General features: G+C 50.2%; 1 pseudogene; it reads left to right on the top strand.

Annotated features, from left to right (window-relative positions):
• Positions 1 to 22,199, top strand: part of LOC139240827 (guanylate-binding protein 1-like) — a 71,713-nt pseudogene extending 49,514 nt beyond the window's left edge.
• Positions 22,200 to 22,444: the final 245 nt, after the last annotated feature.

Here is a 22,444-nt window from a genome sequence, read left to right as displayed (position 1 = left end):
TAAACTCCAGTGAATACAGGCCCAGTCGATCCAGTCTCTCCTCATATGTCAGTCCGGCCATCCTGGGAATCAGTCTGCTGAACCTTCGCTGCACTCCCTCAATAGCAAGAATGTCCTTCCTCAGATTAGGAGACCAAAACTGAACACAATATTCCAGGTGGGGCCTCACGAAGGCCCTGTACAACTGCAGTAAGAGCTCCCTGCTCCTATACTCAAATCCCCTAGCTATGAAGGTCAACATACCATTTGCCTTCTTCACCGCCTGCTGTACCTGCATGCCAACTTTCAATGACTGATGAACCATGACACCCAGGTCTCGTTGCACCTCCCCTTTTCCTAATCTGCCGCTATTCAGATAATATTCTGCCTTCGTGTTTTTGCCCCCAAAGTGGGTAACCTCACATTTATTCACATTATACTGCATCTGCCATGCATTTGCCCACTCACCTAACCTGTCCAAATCACCCTGCAGCCTCTTAGCGTCCTCCTCACAGCTCACACCGCCACCCAGTTTAGTGTCATCTGCAAACTTGGAGACATTACACTCAATTCCATCATCCAAATCATTAATATATATTGTAAAGAGCTGGGGTCCCAGCACTGAGCCCTGCGGCACTCCACTCGTCACTGCCTGCCATTCTGAAAAGGACCCGTTAATCCCGACTCTCTGCTTCCTGTCTGCCAAACAGTTCTCAATCCACATCAGTACATTACCCCCAATACCATGTGCTTTGATTTTGCACACCAATCTCTTGTGTGGGACCTTGTCAAAAGCCTTTTGAAAGTCCAAGTACACCACATCCACTGGTTCTCCCTTGTCCACTCTACTAGTTACATCCTCAAAGAATTCCAGAAGATTTGTCAAGCATGATTTCCCCTTCATAAATCCATGCTGACTTGGACCAATCCTATCACTGCTTTCCAAATATGCTGCTATTTCATCCTTAATGATTGATTCCAACATTTTCCCCACTACTGATGTCAGGCTAACTGGTCTATAATTATCCGTTTTCTCTCTCGCTCCTTTTTTAAAAAGTGGTGTTACATTAGCAACCCTCCAGTCCAGAGGAACTGATCCAGAGTCAATAGACTGTTGGAAAATTATCACCAATGTATCCACGATTTCTAGGGCCACTTCCTTAACTACTCTGGGATGTAGACTATCAGGCCCGGGGATTTATCGGCCTTCAATCCCGTCAATTTCCCTTACACAATTTCCCACCTAATAAGGATATCCTTCAGTTCCTCCTCCTCACTACACCTTCGGACCCCTAGTACATCGGGAAGGTTATTTGTGTCTTCCTTTGTGAAGACAGAACCAAAGTACTTGTTCAATTGGTCTGCCATTTCTTTGTTCCCCATTATAAATTCACCCGAATCCGACTGCAAGGGACCAACATTTGTCTTCACTAATCTTTTTCTCTTCACATATCTATAGAAGCTTTTGCAGTCATTTTTTATGTTTCTGGCAAGCTTCCCCTCTTAATTAAACCCTTTGTCCTCCTCTGCTGTATTCTAAATTTCTCCCAGTCCTCCGGCTTGCTACTTTTTCTGGCTAATTTACATAATAGAACATAAAAACATAAGAATTAGGAACAGGAGTAGGCCATCTAGCCCCTCGAGCCTGCTCCGCCATTCAACAAGATCATGGCTGATCTGGCCGTGGGCTCAGCTCCACTTACCCGCCCGCTCCCCGTAACCCTCTTCCTTCGGTTTAACACTCTCCTTAATTTCCCTTGTTAGCCACGGTTGAGCCACCTGCCCCGTTTTAATTTTACTCCAGACAGGGATGTACAATTGTTCGAGTTCGTCCATATGATCTTTAAAGGTTTGCCATTGCCTATCCACCGTCAACCCTTTAAATATCATTTGCCAGTCTAATCTAGCCAATTCACGCCTCATACCATCAAAGTTACCTTTCCTTAAGTTCAGGACCCTAGTTTCTGAATTAACTTTGTCACTCTCCATCTTAATAAAGAATTCTACCATATTATGGTCACTCTTCCCCAAGGGGCCTCGCACAATAAGATTGCTAATTAGACACTTCTCATTACACATCACCCAGTCTAGGATGGCCAGCTCTCTGGTTGGTTCCTCGACATATTGGTCTGGAAAACCATCCCTAATACACTCCAGGAAATCCTCCTCCACCGCATTGCTACCAGTTAGGTTAGCCCAATCAATATGTAGATTAAAGTCACCCATGATTACTGCTGTACCTTTATTGCATACATACCTTATTTCTTGTTTGATGCTGTCCCCAACTTCATTACTACTGTTTGGTGGCCTGTACACAACTCCCTCTCGTGTTTTCTGCCCTTTGGTATTCCGTAGCTCCACCCATACCGTTTCCACATCATCCAAGCTAATGTCCTTCCTTACTATTGCATTAATTTTCTCTTTAACCAGCAACGCCACCCCACCTCCTTTTCCTTTCTGCCTTTCCTTCCTAAATGTTGAATACCCCTTGACGTTGAGTTCCCAGCCTTGGTCACCCTGGAGCCATGTCTCCGTGATGCCACTCACATCATACCCATTAACTGCTATCTGAGCAGTTAATTCGTCCACCTTATTCCGAATACTCCTCGCATTGAGGTACAGAGCCTTTAGGCTTGTCTTTTTAACACACTTTGACCCTTTAGAATTCTGCTGTAAAGTGGCCCTTTTTGTTTTTTGCCTTAGGTTTCTCTGCCCTCCACTTTTACTATTCTCCTTTCTATCTTTTGCTCTGTCTCTATTTTATACCCCTCTGTCTCCCTGCTTAGGTTCCCATCCCCCTGCCATATTAGTTTAACACCTTCCAAACAGCACGAGCAAACACTCCCCGTAGGACATTGGTTCCGGTCCTGCCCAGGTGCAGACCGCCCAGTTTGTTCTGGTCCCACCTCCCCCAGAACCGGTTCCAATGTCCCAGGAATTTGAATCCCTCCCTTCTGCGCTACTCCTCAAGCCACGTATTCAGCTGAGTTATCCTGCAATTCCTACTCTGACTAGCACGTGGCACTGGTAGCAATCCTGAGATTACTACTTTTGAGGACCTACTTTTTAATTTAACTCCTAGCTCCCTAAATTCGTCTTGTAGGACCTCATCCTGTTTTTTACCTATATCGTTGGTACCTATATGCACCACGGCAACTGGCTGTTCACCCTCCCTTTTCAGAATGGCCTGCACCTGCTCCGAGACATCCTTGACCCTTGCACCAGGGAGGCAACATACCATCCTGGAGTCTCGGTTGCGGCTGCAGAAATGCCTATCTCTTCCCCTTACAATTGAATCCCCTATCACTATCGCTCTCCCACTCTTTTTCCTGCCCTCCTGTGCAGCAGAGCCACCCACGGTGCCATGAACTTGGCTGCTGCTGCCCTCCCCTGATGAGTCATCCCCCTCAACAGTACCCAAAGCGGTGTATCTGTTTTACAGGGGGATGACCGCAGGGGACCCCTACACTACCTTCCTTCCACTGCTCTTACTGTTGGTCACCCATTCCCTATCTGGCTGTGTACCCTTTACCTGCGGTAAGACCAACTCACTAAACGTGCTGTTCACGTCATTCTCAGCATCGTGGATGCTTCAGAGTGAATCCACCCACAGCTCCAGTTCCGCAAAGCGGTTCGTCAGGAGTTGGAGGCGGATACACTTCCCGCACGCGTAGTCGTCAGGGACACCAGAAGCGTCGCTGATTTCCCACATGGTACAGGAGGAGCATAACACATGTCCGAGCTCTCCTGCCATGACTTAACCCCTAGATTGACTTAATTTGGCAACCACAATGCTAATCCCAGAATCTTGTCAGCTCAGATGTGTTCACTCTCTGAAAAAGCAACCCCATCAGTCCCATTCCTCTATCCCATTCCCATTTGGTCCCAGCTGTCGTAGAATCATAGAATCAGAGAAATTTACAGCACGGAAGGAGGCCATTTTGGCCCATCGTGTCCACGCCGGCCGACCAAGAGCTACCCAGCCTAATCCCACTTTCCAGCTCTCGGTCCGTAGCCCTGCAGGTTATGGCACTTCAAGTGCACATCCAGGTACTGTTTAAATGTGGTGAGGGTTTCTGCCTCTACCACCCTTTCAGGCAGAGAGTTCCACCCCAGACCCCCACCACCCTCTGGGTGAAGACATTTCCCCTCAAATCCCCTCTAAACCTCCCCCCAACTACTTTAAATCTATGGCCCTGGTTGTTGATCCTTCTGCTCAGGGAAATAGGTCCTTCCTATCCACTCTATCCAGGCCCCTCATAATGTTATACACCTCAATCAGGTCTCCCCTCAGCCTCCTCTGTCCCAAAGAAAACAGACCCAGCCTATCCAATCTTTCCTCATAGCTAAAATTCTCCAGTCCAGGCAACATCCTGGTAAATCTCCTCTGCACCCTCTCCAGTGCAATCACATCCTTCCTGTAATGTGGTGACCAGAACTGCACGCAGTACTCCAGCTGCGGCCTAACCAGTGTTTTGTACAGTTCAAGCATAAGCTCCCTGCTCTTGTATTCTATGCCTCGGCTAATAAAGACAAGTATGCCGTATGCCTTCTTACCCACCTTATCTAGCTGGCCTGCTACCTTCAGGGATCTGTGGACCTGCACTCCAAGGTCCCTCTGTTCCTCTACATTTCTCAGTGTCCTACCATTTATTGTGTATTCCCTCGCCTTGTTAGCTCTTGCCAAATGCATTGTGTCTGATGGAGGAGAGGTTTGTATCTGTTCGGACATGAGCACCACATATTGTGGGCCATAGGACATTTTGTTCAGAGGTTTGTTGAAGAACATTGTGTCTGGAGGGAATTTCAGGAGGGAATTTGATAACTGCTGGAAGGGAAAATGACCGAGCTATGGGGAGAGAGCAGGGGAGAGGGAGCTCTTTTCAAATAGTCACGTTCAGTGTTGTATCAGTGCTAGTCACAACCTCAAATCATCCCAACGTGCTTCACAGCTTCTTCAAGTGTCGTCACTGTTCTAATGTGTCATAGGAAATGCGTCAGCCAATTTACACACATCCAGCTCCCACAATCAACGGTGTGATAATGACCTACTGATCTGTTCAGTGATGCTGGTTAAATGTTATATATTGGCCAGAATACCGGGGAGAACGCACATGCTCATCCCTCAGTACAGCCCTCCGACAGTGCAGCCCTCCCTCTGTACTGCCCCTCCGACAGTGCGGCACTCCCTCTGTACTGCCCCTCCGACAGTGCGGCGCTCCCTCAGTACTGCCCCTCCGACAGTGCAGCCCTCCCTCTGTACTGCCCCTCCGACAGTGCAGCCCTCCCTCAATATTGCCCCTCCGACAGTGCAGCACTCCCTCAGTACTGCCCCTTCGACAGTGCAGCACTCCCTCAGTACTGCCCCTCTGACAGTGCGGCGCTCCCTCAGTATTGCCCCTCCGACAGTGCGGCACTCCCTCAGTACTGCCCCTCCGACAGTGCAGCCCTCCCTCTGTACTGCCCCTCCGACAGTGCAGCCCTCCCTCAATATTGCCCCTCCGACAGTGCAGCACTCCCTCAGTACTGCCCCTTCGACAGTGCAGCACTCCCTCAGTACTGCCCCTCTGACAGTGCGGCGCTCCCTCAGTATTGCCCCTCCGACAGTGCGGCACTCCCTCAGTACTGTCCCTCCGACAGTGCAGCCCTCCCTCAGTATTGTCCCTCCGACAGTGCGGCGCTCCCTCAGTACTGCCCCTTCGACAGTGCAGCACTCCCTCAGTACTGTCCCACAACCTGCAGCACTCCCTCCCGTATTTTGAGGCTGTGCCCCCTAGTTCTGAGGCAGAGAATTCCACAGATTTACAATCCTCTGAGAGAAGAAATTCCTCCTCATCTCCGTTTTAAATGGGCAGCCCATTCTACGATTATGCCCCCTAGTTCTAGTTGCCCCCATCAGTGGAAACATCCTCTCTGCATCCACCTTGTCGAGCCCCCTCATAATCGTGTACGTTTCGATAGGATCACCTCTCATTCTTCTGAATTCCAATGAGTAGAGGCCCAACCTCCTCAACCTTTCCTCAAAAGTCAATCCCCTCATCTCCGGAATCAACCGAGTGAACCTTCTTGAACTGCCTCTCAAGCAAGTATATTCTTTCTTAAATATGGTCACCAAAACTGCACGCAGTACTCTGGGTGTGGCCTCACCAATACCCTGGATAACTGTAGCAAGACTTCCCTGCTTTTATACTTGATACAAGGGAACAACGATGTGATGGCAGCGATCCCATGTGTGTGGGGGCGAGTGTCAGTGTGACTCACTGTTATCTGGACCATCTCACCAGTGCACCATCCATACTTCATGCAACCAGAGAATCCTTATAGCACAGCATGAGCCATGTGGCCCTTTGTGTCTCTGCCGTCTCTTTGGAAAAGCAATCTGATTATTCCCACTCACCCCTGCTCTTTCCCCATAGCCCTGCAAATTTCTTCTCTTCAAATACTGCTCCAATTCCCTTTCACGTAAGACCATAATAGGAGCAGGAGTCGGCCATTCGACCCCTTGAGCAGGCTCCGCCATTTAATGAGATCATGGACTCAGCTCCACTTCCCCGCCCGCTCCCCATAACCCTTCACTCCCTTATCGCTCAGAAATCTGTCTATCTCCACCTTGAATATATTCAATGTCCCAGCCTCCACAGCTCTCTGGGGCAGCGAATTCCACAGATTTACAACCCTCTGAGAGAAGAAATTCTTCCTCGTCTCAGTTTTACATGGGCGGCCCCTTATTCTGAAAATATGGCCCGCAGTTTTAGTTTCCTCCACGAGGGGAAACATCTTCCCTGCATCCACCTTGTCGAGCCCCCTCATTTTCTTTTATGTCTCAATAAGATCACCTCTCATTCTTCTAAACTCCAATGAGTAGAGGCCCAACCTACTCAACCTTTCCTCATAAATCAACCCCCTCATCTCCGATCGAGTGAACCTTCTCTGAACTGCTTTCAATGCAAGTATATCCTTCCTTAAATACGGAGATCAAAACTGCACGCAGTATTCCAGGTGTGGTCTCACCAATACCCTGTACAGTTGTAGAAGGACTTCTCTGCTTTTATACTCCATTCCCTTTGCAATAAAGGCCAACATTCCATTGGCCTTCCTGATCACTTGCTGTACCTGCATAGTAACCTTTTGTGTTTCATGCACAAGGACCCCCAGGTCCCACTGTACCGCCTGAGCGAGCAGTTTATATATGTTCCTATGTTCTTAAGTTCATACTCCCCTTCTCCAGTTCATCTCCTTCCCCTCTTCATCCTCCTCACCTCCTCCACCTTTTCCTCCCAATTCCTGCGGTTAAAGGGAAATTCCCATCATTCATTCACTCCCATCGTAGGCCGCCAGCGCTCGGTGTTTAAGGGGAACGGGTGGCATTGCATGTCCAGGAGAAACCCCGTTGTGTGTTTTTGACACCAGTACTTTCTCCCCCCGCCTCCTGTGCCTCTCTCCTGCAGTGCTGGGAAACCTGGCCCTCACCTACGTGGACGCCATCCGCAGCGGGGCCGTCCCGTGCCTGGAGAGCGCCGTCCATGCGTTGGCGCAGATCGAGAACACAGCGGCGGTCAGCGAGGCCACCAAGGCCTACGAGGAGCAGATGAGAGATCTGGTCGAGTTCCCGACAGGAACGGTGGAGGAATTATCGCAGATCCACGATCTGTGTCAGTCGCAGGCCCTGGAAAGGTTCATGAAACGATGCTTCCAGGACCACGAGCAGAGATTTCAGCAGGCGTTCATGGTGAGTTCACTTACTGCAGTCACCGGCAGCTCTTGTGTCCATATCGTTCTGCCACTGGAAACAATTTCTCGTTATTTACTCTATTAGAAACATAGAAAATCGGAGCGGTAGTAGGCCATTCGACCCATCGAGTCTGCACCGCCATTCAATATGATCATGGCTGATCCTCTATCTCAACACCATATTCCTGCTTTCTCCCCAGACCCCTTGATGTCTTTTGTGTCTAGAAATCTATCTATCTCCCTCTTAAATATATTCAGTGACTTGGCCTCCACAGCCTTCTGTGGTAGAGAATTCCACAGGTTCACCACCCTCTGAGTGAAAACATTTCTCCTCATCCCGGTCCAAAATTTCCCACCCCGTATCCTGAGACTGTGACCCCTTCTTCTAGACTTCCCAGCCCGGGGAAACATGCTCCTCACATCCAGTCTATCCAACCCAGTCAGAATTTTATACCTTTCAATGAGATCCCCTCACATTCTTCTAAACTCGAGTGAATACAGGCCTATTCGACCCAATCTCTCCTCATCCAACAGTCTGCCAAAGACATAGAAACATAGAAACTAGGTGCAGGAGTAGGCCATTCGGCCCTTCGAGCCTGCACCACCATTCAATAAGATCATGGCTGATCATTCTCTCAGTACCCCTTTCCCGCTTTCTCTCCATACCCCTTGATCCCTTCAGTAAGGGCCATATCTAACTCCTTCTTGAATATACCCAACGAACTGGCATCAACAACGCTCTGTGGTAGAGAATTCCACGGGTTAACAATTCTCTGAGTGAAGAAGTTTCTCCTCATCTCAGTCCAAAATGGCTTATCCCTTTGATTATGTCCCCTGGCTTTTGACTTCCCCAACATCAGGAACATTCTTCCTGCATCTAACCTGTCCTGTCCCGTCAGAATGTTTCTATGAGATCCCCTCTCATCCTCCTAAACTCCAGTGAATACAGGCCCAGTCGATCCAGTCTCTCCTCATAGGTCAGTCCTGCCATCCCGGGAATCAGTCTGGTGAACCTTCGCTGCACACCGTCTATGGCAAATATATCCTTCCTTCGGTAAGGAGACCAAAACCCTCATGATTTTGAACGCCTCTGTCATATCTCCTCTCAACCTTCTCTGCTCCAAGAACAACAAACCCAGCTTCTCCAGTCTCTCCACAAAACTGAAGTCCCACATCCTTGCTACCCCTGCGGTAAATCTCCTCTGCACCCTCTCCGAGGTCTTCACATCCTCTCTAAATTGTGGTGATTGTACGCCTCCCATCGCTGCATTCTCCAGGTAAATAACGCGCTTTATGCGCACAGGGCGATTTTATTAACTTTCCAATGACCAGGGAGGCATAGAGTGAGAGGGATTTGGCTTTTTCGCGAATAGCAAACTTCCTCATGGTCCAGGGTGCAATAGACTGTATGCACATTGCCCTGCGAGCACCTTTAGGGGAAGCGGAAGGGTACTGAAACTGAAAGGGATTCTACTCCCTTAACGTGCAGCTCATTAGCGATCACAAGCAGATAATCATGGCAGTAAATGCACATTTTCCAGGGAGCATCCGTGATGCATACATCTTGCGTGAGAGTACTGTCTCTGGCGGGGGAGCAGTGAGAGTTTGTGGCAGAGGTGCAGCGAATGAGGGTACGGGGCCCAGAAGAGCCGAGGGCCCAGGGGTAGCACGGGCCAGCCCACACTGCGATATGTGTGCTCACTAGGTCCGCGCAGCAGAGCTGGTCTCCAGTCGTCCTGGTTAACCCTTGCCACTGGACCAAGACCTAGCTCTGTCAAGCCCGTGTGGTGGCTGGTGTGCAACGGTCACCCCACGTTAAAAAAATCCACACACAGGCATCTTCCACCCCCCTCAATTGGAGTTCAGGACTGGAACATCGGGTCCTTCATTGAAACATCTGTGAACTCATGGAAGCAAGTCATCCTCGTTCGAGAGTCCGCCAATAATGATGATGATGATGAAATTGTGGTGATATGTCCAGATATTGGATAACTTTCTCTTTACTTCCTGTTCTAAACATTACTTCCTGTTACAATTTTTGATGAAACATTTGTGACAACATTTTCCATTGTAAATTTTTATGTCAACATTTCCCGTTCAATTTTGTTGCGTCAATTGTCACGCTGCAGTGACATGCCCTGTCCACTAGGTGGTGTTGTGGAGCCAGCTGCTGAAGTCCCTTCTCCTCACTCCGCCATAAGCACATAAGAAATAGGAGCAGGATTCGGCCCTACGGCCCCTCGAGCCTGCTCCGCCATTCAATAAGATCATGGCTGATCTTCGACCTCAACTCCACTTTCCCGTCCGATCCCCATATCCCTTGATTCCCATAGACTCCAAAAATCTATCTATTTCAGCCTTGAATATGTTCAGAGACTCAGTCTCCAAAACCCTCTGGGGCAGAGAATTCCAAAGATTTCACAACCCTCTGAGTGAAGAAATTCCTCCTCTTATTCCACCACTTATCTTGAGACTATGCCCCCCTAGTTCCAGACTCCGCAGTCAGGGGAAACATCCTCTCAGCATCTACCCTGTCAATCCCCTTCAGACTCCTGTATGTTTCAATATCACCTCTCATTCTTCTAAACTCCAGAGAGTGTAGGCTCATTCTACACGATTTCTCATCGTAAGGCAGCCCCCTCATCCCAGGAATCAGTCTGGTGAACCTCAGTTGTTCCGCCTCCAAGGTAGGTATGTCCTTCCTAGATAAGGCGACCAAAACTGTACGCAGTACTCCAGGTGTGGTCTCACCAAGGCCCTGTACAATTGTAGCAAGACTTCCTTACTCTTATACTCCAACCCCCATGCAATAAAGGACAACATTCCATTTGCCATCCTTATTGCTTGCTGTATCTGTATGCGAGCTTTCTGTGTTTCTTGCAAAAAGACATCCAAATCTCTGAACACCAACATTTAAAAGTTTCTCACCATTTAAAAAATATGTTTTTCTGGTCTTGCTACCAAAGTGAATAACCTCACATTTCCCCACATTATACTCCATCTGCCACCTCACTGCCCACTCACTTAGTCTATCTATATCCCTTTGCAGACATTTTCCCACCTAGCTTTGTATCGTCAGCAAACTTGGATACATTGCACTCGGTCCCTTCATCTCGGTCGGTAATATTGATTGTAAATAGCTGAAGCCCCAGCACTGATCCTTGCGGCACCCCACTAGTTACAGCCTGCCAACCTGAAAAAAACCCGTTTATCCCTACTCTCTGTTTTCTGTCCATTAACCAATCTGCTATCCATGCTAGTAAATTACCTCCAATCCCATGAGCCCTTATCTTGTGTAATAATCTTTTATGAGACATCTTATAAAATGCCTTTTGGAAATCTAAATATACTACATCCACTGGTTCCCTTTTATCTACCCTGCCAGTTACATCCTCAAAAAACTCTAATAAATTTGTCAACCATGATTTCATAAAACCATGTTGACTCTGCCCAATCATATTATGATTATCGAAGTGCCCTGATACCACTTTCATAACAATGGATTCCAGCATTTTCCAGATAACTGATGTCAGGCTTAATGGCGTATGGTTCTCTGTTTTCTCGCTCCCTCCATTCTTGAATTGCAGTGTTATATTTGCTATCTTCCAATCCGCTGGGACCGTTCTAGAATCTAGGGACTTTTGTAAGATCAAAACCAAAGCATCCACTATCTCTGCAGCCACCTATTTTAGAACCCAAGGATGTAGGCCGTCAGGTCCAGAGGATTTTAGTCCCATTAGTTTCTCTAGTACTTTTTCTCTACTTATATTAATTACGTTAAGTTTTTCACCTTCATTAGCCCCTTGGTTCCCCACCACAAAAGGTATGTTTTTTGCATCTTCTACTGTGAAGACAGATGCAAAATATTTGTTTAACGTTTCTGCCATTCCCGTCTTCCCCATAATAATTTATCTTGCCTCAGCCTCAAAGGGACCAATGTTTACTTTTGTTGCTCTCTTCCTTCTTACATACTTCTTACAATCTGTTTTAAAATTTCTGGATAGTTTTCTCTCAGTCTATTTTTTCCCTTTATAGCAATCTTTTGGTCATCCTTTGCTGGTGTCTGACACTCTCCCAATCCTCAGGCTTACTATTCGTCAAAACATTATAATCTTCTTCTTTCCATCTAATGCTATCCGTAACTTCTTTAGTTCGCCACGGATGGGTCACTTTTCCTGTGGCGTTTTTGTTTCTCAATGCAATGTATTTTTGTAGACAATTATGAAATACTTATTTAAATGCGAGCCATAGTTTACCTACTGTCACATTTTTAATCTATTTTCCCAATCTATCTTAGTCAGCCCGCCCCTCATACCTCTGTAATTGTCTTTATTTAAGTTTAAGACTCTAGTTTTGAACTTAGGTAAGTCATTCTCAAATGTAATGTGAAGTTCTATCATATTATGATCAATCTTCCCCCAAATATCCTTTAAGATGAGATTGCTACTTAACCCAGTCTCATTACGCTGCATCTTGTGTGTAACTGACCAGTGGGGAAATACACTGGCTGGGAATGTATTGTCTGTTTAATTGCTCCAGAGATTGGCTAATTGTCCTTTGATGAGAAGAATTTGGGGTTTTGTCGGGTTTTCGTGCATGAGAATGACCAATTAGAACTGCACATTCAACCTGAAATATTGGGACACAACCTGCCAATCTGTCTGGCCACATCATCATAAGCAGTCCCTCGGAATCGAGGAAGACTTGCTTCCACTCTAAAAGTGAGTTCTTAGGTGACTGAACAGTCCAATATGAGAGCCACGGTCCCTGTCACAGGTGGGACAGACAGTCGTTGAGGGAAGGGGAGGGTGGGACTGGTTTGCCGCATGCTCTTTCCGCTGCCTGCGCTTGTTTTCTGCATGCTCTCGGTGACGAGACTCGAGGAGCTCAGCGCCCTCCCAGATGCTCTTCTTCCACTTCGGGCGGCCTTTGGTCAGGGACTCCCAGGTGTTGGTGAGGAAGTCGCACTTTATCAGGGAGATTTTGAAGGTGTCCTTGAAACATTTCCTCTGCCCACCTTTGGCTCGTTTGTCGTGAAGGAGTTCCGAGTAGAGCGCTTGCTTTGGGAATTTCATGTCGGGCATGCGGACAATGTGACCTGCCCAGCGGAGCTGGTCAAGTGTGGTCAGTGCTTCAATGCTGGGGATGTTGGCCTGGTTGAGGACGCTAACGTTGGTACGTCTGTCCTCCCAGGGGATTTGCAGGATCTTACGGAGACACCGCAGGGGGTATTTATCCAGCGATTTGAGGTATCTACTGTACATGGTCCATGTCTCTGAGCCATACAGGAGGGCGGGTATCACTACAGCTCTGTAGACCATGAGCTTGGTGCCAGATTTGAGGGCCTGGTCTTCGAGCACTCCCTTCCTCAGGCGGCCGAAGGCTGCACTGAAGCAATGGAGGCGGTGTTGGACCTTGTCGTCGATGTATGCCCTTGCTGAAATTCGGCTCGTGAGGTATGGACTCATACGGTCCGGTCACACAAATGCTGCTGAAACATGCATAGAACATAGGGAGATAGGAACAAGAGGAGGCCTTTCAGTCACTTCAACCCCTTCCGCCGTTCAATTGGATTGTGGCTGATTTCTAACTCAATGCCATGGACCCATGTTTATTCTTGATTCGATAGCACTGCGACCCGCGTAAGTACCTTTGTGTCCTTGTTGATCACAGGACGCAGTGGCCGGAATATATGCCAGCATATGTGAGAAGAACTGCCAAGAATCTAAGGACAAATCGGCCGCCATTATTTTTGATCTCGGAGTTACGATGGAAGGAAACTCAAGCAAGGGGCTTACACAAAGCCAGGAGGATACATGGAGTTTGAGAAGGACACAAAAACGCTGATTAAGAGATACCGGGACACACCGGAGAAAGGAGTCCAGGTACGGTTTAGAATGGCCAGAACATTTCTGGATTATTTGAGTCGGGATCACAAAGTATTTGATGCCCATCAGGAAAGGCAAGGTCAAATGTTGCCCGTGTCCTAACTCGCACCGAGTCCCACTCACCCATCACCCCCTGTGTCCCGTGTCCTAACTCGCACCGCGTCCCGCTCACCCATCACCCCCTGTGCCGCATGTCCTAACTCGCACCGAGTCCCGCTCACCCTTCACCCCCTGTGCCCCGGGTCCTAACTCACACTGCGTCCCGCTCACCCATCACCCCATGTGCCCCGAGTCCTAACTCGCACCGCGTCCCGCTCACCCATCACCCCCTGTGCCCCGGGTCCTAACTCGCACCGCGTCCCGCTCACCCATCACCCCATGTGCTCGTGGCCCCGTGTCCTAACTCGCACCGAGTCGCACTCACCTATCATGCCGTGTGCCCTATGTGCGAACTCAGACCGAGTCCCGCTCACCCATCACCCCCTGTGCCCCGTGTCCTAACTCGCAATGAGTCCCACTCACCCATTACCCCCTGTGCTCGCTGCCCCGTGTCCTAACTCGCACCGAGTCCCACTCAGCCATCACCCCCTGTGCTCGCTACATCGGTTCCCGGTCCAGCAACACCACGATTTCAAAATTCTCATCCTTGTTTACAAATCCCTCCATGGCTCTCGCCCCTCCCTATCTCTGTAATCTCCTCCAGCCCTGCTGCAACCCTCTGAGATCTCTTTCACATCACTGAATTTAATCGCCCCCCCCCGCCATCGGTGGCTGTGTCTTCAGCTGCCTGGGCCCTAGACGCTGGAACTCCCTCCCTGAATCTCTCCACCTCTCTCTCCTCCTTTAAGATGTTCCTTAATAAGAACATAAGAACATAAGGAGCAGGAGTCGGCCATTCGGCCCCTCGAGCCTGCTCCGCCATTCAATAAGATCAAGGCTGATCCGATCATGGACTCAGCTCCACTTCCCTGTCCGCTCCCCACAACCCATTATCCCCTTATCGTTTAAGAAACTGTCTATCTCCGTCTTAAATTTATTCAATGTCCCAACTTCCACAGCTCTCTGGGGCAGAGAACTCCACAGATTTATAACCCTCTGAGAGAAGAAATTCCTCCTCATCTCAGTTTTAAATGGGCGGCCCCTTATTCTAAGATTGTGCCCTCTAATTCTAGTCTCCCCCATCAGTGGAAACATCCTCTCTTTGGCACTTTGTCAAGCCCCCTCATAACCTTATACGTTTCGATAAGATCACCTCTCATTCTTCCTCCCACCTTGCCCAAGCTTTTGGTCACCTGTCCTAATACCTCTGTGTGTGGATCAGTGTCAGATTCACATGGCGGGTGCCTCCTGCCCTGTGGCCTTTTGACCGTTCCTCTCGGTTTCTCGCTCGAACACCGAGCATTGTTGGAGGATGGCGGACCTCGCTAAAAAACGCATGCAACCCGTTCCCTCCGCAGGCTGAGCAAATTCTTCAAGGCTTCCTGGAAAGTAAAAGTGAACTCTCAGAGTCCCTTCGACAGGCCGATGTAACCCTGACGGCGAGAGAGAAGGAGCTCGCAGGTACAGTTCTCCGAAAGCCCACGGTGCCGACGGCCAATCAGCGCTGGCACCGGAGAGGGGTCAAGAGTTCGCGCTGGGGTCAAGAGTCAATGGGGTCGGCATCCTTTCCTTCTCAGAGTGGACCTTTTCAGACAGCTTTAGCATCTCACAGCACGGATTGAGGCCATTCGGCCCATCGTTACTGTGCAAGAGCTGTCCAATTAGACCCACTCCTACCGCTCCTCCTCCACACCGCTTGTCCTTGCCCCACTTGTGATCAAGTGAGGAATCTCGGTGTAAGTGGATGGCCCCTCGGTGTTTACCTGACTCGGACTCAGAAACACGCCCGACTTTCCCCTAGCTCGGGATGGCCGAAAGCACTTTGCAGCCAATAAACACGTTTTGGAGTGTTGTCGCCGTTGTAACGTGGGAAATGCGGCAGCCACATTGCACACAGCCAGCTCCCACAAACGGCAGTAAGGTCGTGAGCAGTGATGTTGGTTGAGGGGTGAATATTGGCCCCCAGGACACTGCCCAGAACTCCCCTGTTCTTCCAACAATGGCTGTGGGACCGGAGAGGGAAGACATGGTTAAAGGTCTCAGTAGAACGACACTCCCCCGACAGCGATAGAGAATATGCTGAAGCAGAAAAAGAGGGTGTATGACAGATGTCAGTTTGCAAATACATCTGAGAATCCGGCTATATATAGAGAGGAGAAGTGAACTAGAAAATAAAAAGGGAAAAGAGAGGGTCTGAGAATCGCATGGCAGCTAACATAAACAGTAATCTAAAAGTCTTCTATAGGCATATAAATAGTAAAAGGGTAGTAAGTGGAGGGCTGAGGCTGATTAGGGAGCAGAAAAGGAGGCCTATGTTTGGAGCAGAGGCTGTGGTGAGGTACTAAATGAGTACTTCACCAAGGAAGAGGACACTGCTGAAGTCGGAGGTAGTGGAGACACTTGATAGGATAAAAAAAGTATTCGAAAGGCTGGCTGTAGCTAAAGTAGATAAATCTTCTGGAGCGGAGGGCATGCATCTGAGGTTGCTGAGGGAACTGAGGGCGGATATCGCGGAGGCACTGGCCATAATATTCCAATTCTCCGTAGATACTGGGGTGGTGCCAGGGGATTGGAGAATTGCAAATGTTACACCAGTGTTTAAAAAAGGGTGTAAGGATAAACCCAGCAACGACAGACCGGTCAGTTTAACCTCGTTGGTGGGGGAGCTTTTAGAGACAGTAATCAGGGACAACATTAACAGTAAAAAACAACATCTTATATTTATATAATGTCCCAAGGCGCTTCACAGGAGGGTTGTAAGACTAAAAACTTGACACCGAGCCACATAAGACGAAATTACGGCAGTTCACCAAAAGCTGGGTCAAAGAGGTAGGTTTTAAGGAGCATCTTAAAGGAGGAAAGAGAGGTAGAGAGGCGGAGAGGTTTAGGGAGGGAGTTCCAGAGCTTGGGGCCCAGGCAGCTGAAGGCACGGCCACCGATGGTGGAGCGATTAAAATCAGGGATGGTCAGGAGGGCAGAGTTAGAGGAGTGCAGACATCTCGGGGGGTTGTGGGACTGGAGATTACAGAGATAGGGAGGGGCGAGGGCCATGGAGGGATTTGCAAACAAGGATGAGAATTTTAAAATCGAGGCGTTGCTTAACCGGGAGCCAATGTAGGTCGGCGAGCACAGGGGTGATGGGTGAGTGGGACTTGGTGTGAGTTAGGACACGAGGCACAGGGGGTGATGGGTCAGTGGGACTCGGTGCGAGTTAGGACACGAGGCACAGGGGGTGATGGGTGAGTGGGACTTGGTGCGAGTTAGGACACGGGGCACAGGGGGTGATGGGTGAGTGGGACTTGGTGCGAGTTAGGACACGGGGCACAGGGGGTGATGGGTGAGCGGGACTTGGTGCGAGTTAGGACACGGGGCAGCGAGCACAGGTGGTGATGGGTGAGTGGGACTTGGTGCGAGTTAGGACACAGGGCACAAGGGGTGATGGGTGACCAGGACTCGGTGCGAGTTAGGACACGGGGCACAGGGGGTGATGGGTGAGCGGGACTTGGTGCGAGTTAGGATACGGGGCACAGGGGGTGATGGGTGAGCGGGACTCGGTGCGAGTTAGGACACGGGGCACAGGGGGTGATGGGTGAGTGGGACTTGGTGCGAGTTAGGACACGGGGCAGCGAGCACAGGTGGTGATGGGTGAGTGAGACTTGGTGCGAGTTAGGACACGGGGCAGCGAGCACAGGTGGTGATGGGTGAGTGGGACTTGGTGCGAGTTAGGACACAGGGCACAAGGGGTGATGGGTGACCAGGACTCGGTGCGTGTTAGGACACGGGGCACAGGGGGTGATGGGTGAGCGGGACTTGGTGCGAGTTAGGATACGGGGCACAGGGGGTGATGGGTGAGCGGGACTCGGTGCGAGTTAGGACACGGGGCACAGGGGGTGATGGGTGAGTGGGACTTGGTGCGAGTTAGGACACGGGGCAGCGAGCACAGGTGGTGATGGGTGAGTGGGACTTGGTGCGAGTTAGGACACAGTGCACAGGGGGTGATGGGTGAGTGGGACTTGGTGCGAGTTAGGACACGGGGCAGCGAGCACAGGTGGTGATGGGTGACCAGGACTCGGTGCGAGTTAGGACACGGGGCACAGGGGGTGATGGGTGAGCGGGACTTGGTGCGAGTTAGGATACGGGGCACAGGGGATGATGGGTGAGCGGGACTCGGTGCGAGTTAGGACACGGGGCACAGGGGTGATGGGTGAGTGGGACTCGTTGCGAGTTAGGACACGGGCTGCCGAGTTTTGGATCACCTCTAGTTTACGTCGGGTAGAATGTTAGAGGCCAGCCAGGAGTGCGTTGGAATAAGTCTGGAGGTAACAAAGGCAGGGATGAGGGTTTCAGCAGCAGATGAGCTGAGGCAGGGTGGAGACGGGCGATGTTACAGAGGTGGAAATGGGCAGTTTCAGTTATGCTGTGGGTATGTGGCCGGAAGCTCATTTCAGGGTCAAATATAACACCGAGGTTGCAAACAGTCTGGTTCAGCCTCAGACAGGAGTTGGGGAGAGGGATGGAGTCGGGGGCTGGGGAACGGAGTTTGTGGCGAGGACTGAAAACCATGACTTCGTTCTTGCCAATATTCAACTGGAGAAAACTTCTGCTCATCCAGCACTGGATGTGGGACAAGCAGTGTGACAATTTAGAGAACGCGGAGGGGTGGAGAGAAATGGGGGAGAGTTAGCGCTGGGTGTCGTCAGCGTACACGGGGAAACTGATGGCGGATAGGTGTGGATTAATTAAGGAAAGCCAGCACGGATTTGTTAAAGGTTTTTAACGAACCTGATTGAGTTTTTGATGAGGTGACAGAGAGGGTCGATGAGGGTAATGCAGTTGACGTGGTGTAGATTGATTTCCAAAAGGCGTTTGACAAAGTGCCACACAATAGGCTTGGCAGTAAAGTTGAAGCCCATGGAATAAAAGGGACAGGGGCAGCCTAGATACTAAATTGGCGAAGTGACAGGGAACAGAGAGTAGTGGTGAACGGTTGTTTATCGGACTGGAGGAAGGTATACAGTGGTGTTCCCCAGAGGTCGGTACTGGGACCACTGCTTTTCTGTGATAGATATTAATAACTTGAACGTGGGTGTACAGGGCACAATTTAAAAATTTGCAGATGAGACAAAACTTGGAAGTATAGTGAGCAGTGAGGGGGATTGTGATAGACTTCAGCAAATCATTGGCAGGCTGGTGGAATGGGCAAACACGTGGCATTTAACGTCTGAATTGATAGAATGAATGAGGAAAGGAAATATAAGCTAAGGGGTACAATCCGAAAAGGGGTGCATGGACCGAGTGACCTGGGGGTATGTGTGCAGAAATCGAGGAAGGTGGCAGGGAAGGTTGAGAAAGTGGATTAAAATGCTTACAGGATCACAATAAGAGGCCACCCATTTAGAACTCAGATCAGGAGGAATTTCTTCTCTCTGAGGGTTGTAAATCTGTGGGATTCTCTGCCCCGGAGAGCTGTGGAGGCTGGGTCATTGAATATATTTAATGGTGGAGAGAGACAGATTTTTGAGCGATAAGGGGGCGGGTGGGGAAGTGGAGCTGAGTCCATGATCGGATCAGCCATGATCGTATTAAATGGCGGAGCAGGCTCGAGGGGCCGAATGGCCGACTCCTGCTCCTATTTCTTATGTTCTTATGACCTGCTGAGTATTTGCAGCATTTTCTGTTTCTCCAGAATGATATCTGGGCTAAAAATCTGAAATTATGAGGACAATTTGCACAGACTAGACTTCTATTCGCTCACGTTTAGAACATTAAAGGGCAATATAACCGAGGTGTTGAAGATGATTAAAAGCATCGATAGGGTAGACCGAGAGAAACTATGACCTCTGGTGGGGGGGGGCCCAGAACAAGGGGCAGAACCTTCAAATGAGAGCCCGGCCGTTCAGGGGTGATGTCAGGAAGCACTTCTTCACACAAAGGGCAGCGGGAATCTGCAACTCTCTCCCCCAAAAAACTGTCGAGGCCGGGGGTCAGTTGCAAATGTTAAAACTGAGATTGAAAGAGTTGTTTGGCGTAAGAATATTAAGGGTTACAGAACCAAGGTGGGAAGATGGAGTTGAGAAACAGATCAGCCATGATCCAATTGGATGGTGAAACAAGTTCAAGGGGCTGAATGGGCCTCCTCCTGTTCCTGTGTAACAGGCTCAAGGGGCTGAATGGGCCTCCTCCTGTTCCTGTGTAACAGGCTCAAGGGGCTGAATGGGCTTCCTCCTGTTCCTGTGTAACAGGCTCGAGGGCTGAATGGGCCTCCTCCTGTTCCTGTGTAACAGACTCGAGGGGCTGAATGGGCCTCCTCCTGTTCCTGTGTAACAGGCTCAAGGGGCTGTATGGGCCTCCTCCTGTTCCTGTGTAACAGGCTCAAGGGGCTGTATGGGTCTCCTCCTGTTCCTATGTAACAGGCTCAAGGGGCTGAATGGACCTCCTCCTGTTCCTGTGTAACAGGCTCAAGGGGCTGAATGGGCCTCCTCCTGTTCCTGTGTAACAGACTCGAGGGCTGAATGGGCCTCCTCCTGTTCCTGTGTAACAGGCTCGAGGGGCTGAATGGGCCTCCTCCTATTCCTGAGTAACAGACTCGAGGGGCTGAATGGCCTCCTCCTGTTCCTGTGTAACAGGCTCATGGGGCTGAATGCCCCCTAGTTGTAGATTCCCACACGAGGGGAAACACCCTCTCTACATCTACCTTCCCGAGCCGTTTCGTTTATGTTTCAATAAGATCACCTCTCATTCTTCGACACGACAATTTTCTCTGGACTGCCTCCAATGCAAGTTTCTGGTTCCTTAATTAAGGTGAAGAATTCTCTCATGGTCTCGTGTGTGAAGTTTGAAGGTACAGCTTGTAATCAAGGGGCAGAAATGGCCTTCTCGCGAAACTGAGTTCTCAGCCATTGGTGTTTGGGCGAGGTGCTGTTCGTAGAATGAGCTCAGACACGTGACATTGTGAGGATGTCATTGAGCAACAAGAATGCCGGAATTAACCCAAACGGTTCCGCTTTCACTGACAATTTCAGGAAGTTTGTGCAGTAACTGGAAAGGCATTGTCACGGGAGATGCTATTTTATTCAGACATAAACCAACATAGCTTGAGGTTCATTTATAAACCTCATTAATATGTTTATTTAATCTGTAACAGAATGGGCCACCTCCTGTTCCTGTGTAACAGGCCCGAGGGGCTGAATGGGCCTCCTCCTGTTCCTGTGTAACAGGCTCGAGGGGCTGAATGGGCCTCCTCCTGTTCCTGTGTAACAGGCCCGAGGGGCTGAATGGGTCTCCTCCTGTTCCTGTGTAACAGATCCGAGGGGCTGAATGGGCCTCCTCCTGTTCCTGTGTAACAGACTCGAGGGGCTGAATGGGCCTCCTCCTGTTCCTGTGTAACAGACTCGAGGGGCTGAATGGGCCTCCTCCTGTTCCTGTGTAACAGGCTCGAGGGGCTGAATGGGCCTCCTCCTGTTCCTGTGTAACAGGCTCGAGGGGCTGAATGGGCCTCCTCCTATTCCTGAGTAACAGACTCGAGGGGCTGAATGGCCTCCTCCTGTTCCTGTGTAACAGGCCCGAGGGGCTGAATGGGTCTCCTGGTGCTACATGTCCACACCAGGGAGAAAGGAATAGAAGGGTCTGGTGATCGGGTGGGATGAAGTAAGGCGGGAGGAGGTTTGTGTGGAGGCTGGATCAGTTGGGCCGAACGGCCTGTTCCTACGCTGTACAATCCGATGTAATTCCTCTTCCTCTCTTTGACCAGCCGCCCGGGAGAGGGCTGAAGTGGCAGAGCAGGAACGTAAAGTGAAGGAAGAGGAGAGCCGAACTGCCCAGAGGCTGCTGGAGGACCAGAAGCAGGCACTGGAGAAGAATATGCGGCAACTGCGAGAGAAATTTGTGCAGGACCAGGCCGACATAGCCCAGGAGCACCAGAAGGTCCTGGACCAAAGGCTGCGGGAGCAGGAGAAGCTGCAGCAAGAAGGGTTTCATGCACGTGTGGGGCAGATGCAGCGGGAGATAGATTCCCTCAAGGGGCAGAAGCAGGAGGTAGCATCGCCTTCATTCCTTGACAATGCTCTCGACATGGCGACACTGGTCACCCCTGGTTTTACCAAACTCATCCCACTCGGTATCAAAACAGTGAAAAATCTGTTCAGCGGCTTATTCCGCTGGTGAGCTCCACCCTTGGCCTACTCCTCGGTGCTGGTGTTTGAGGGTCGCGCTGCCTGATCCCAGCGCGAGTGCATGCCTCCCCCAGCCGAAGAGCCTTACTCCAGCGCAAGTGCCGGTACCCTCTCCCCGCCCCCCACCTCACCAGAGATGGGGCATTGTGTGCAGAGTGTTAACAGGTTTATTGGGTGTTGAAGTGTATCGCGACAGTGTCGTATCTTCTGGATTTCATCCACTCCAACAATGTCCTCTGTAGGGTTTGCAAGGTGGTGATCCGTTTTCCCCTCCACCCGGGTCTCCCTCTCTCGCTCCCCCCAGTCTCTCTCTCCCTCAGTCCCTCTCTCTCTCCCCCCAGTCCCTCTCTCTCTCTCTGTCCCTCCAGTCTCTCTCTCTCTCTCCCAGCAGTCTCTCTCTCTCTCTCCCCCCAGTCCCTCCCTCTCTCTCTCTCTCTCCCCCCAGTCTCTCTCTCTCTCCCCCCAGTCTCTATCTCTCTCGCTCCCCAGTCCCTCTCTCTCTCTCTCCCCCCAGTCTCTCTCTCTCTCTCCCCCCAGTCCCTCTCTCTCTCTCTCTCCCCCCAGTCTCTCTCTCTC

This window comes from Pristiophorus japonicus, chromosome X, assembly GCF_044704955.1.
Source record: "Pristiophorus japonicus isolate sPriJap1 chromosome X, sPriJap1.hap1, whole genome shotgun sequence".
Taxonomy (NCBI): domain Eukaryota; kingdom Metazoa; phylum Chordata; class Chondrichthyes; family Pristiophoridae; genus Pristiophorus; species Pristiophorus japonicus.
This window is presented reverse-complemented; position numbering and strand designations above follow the sequence as displayed.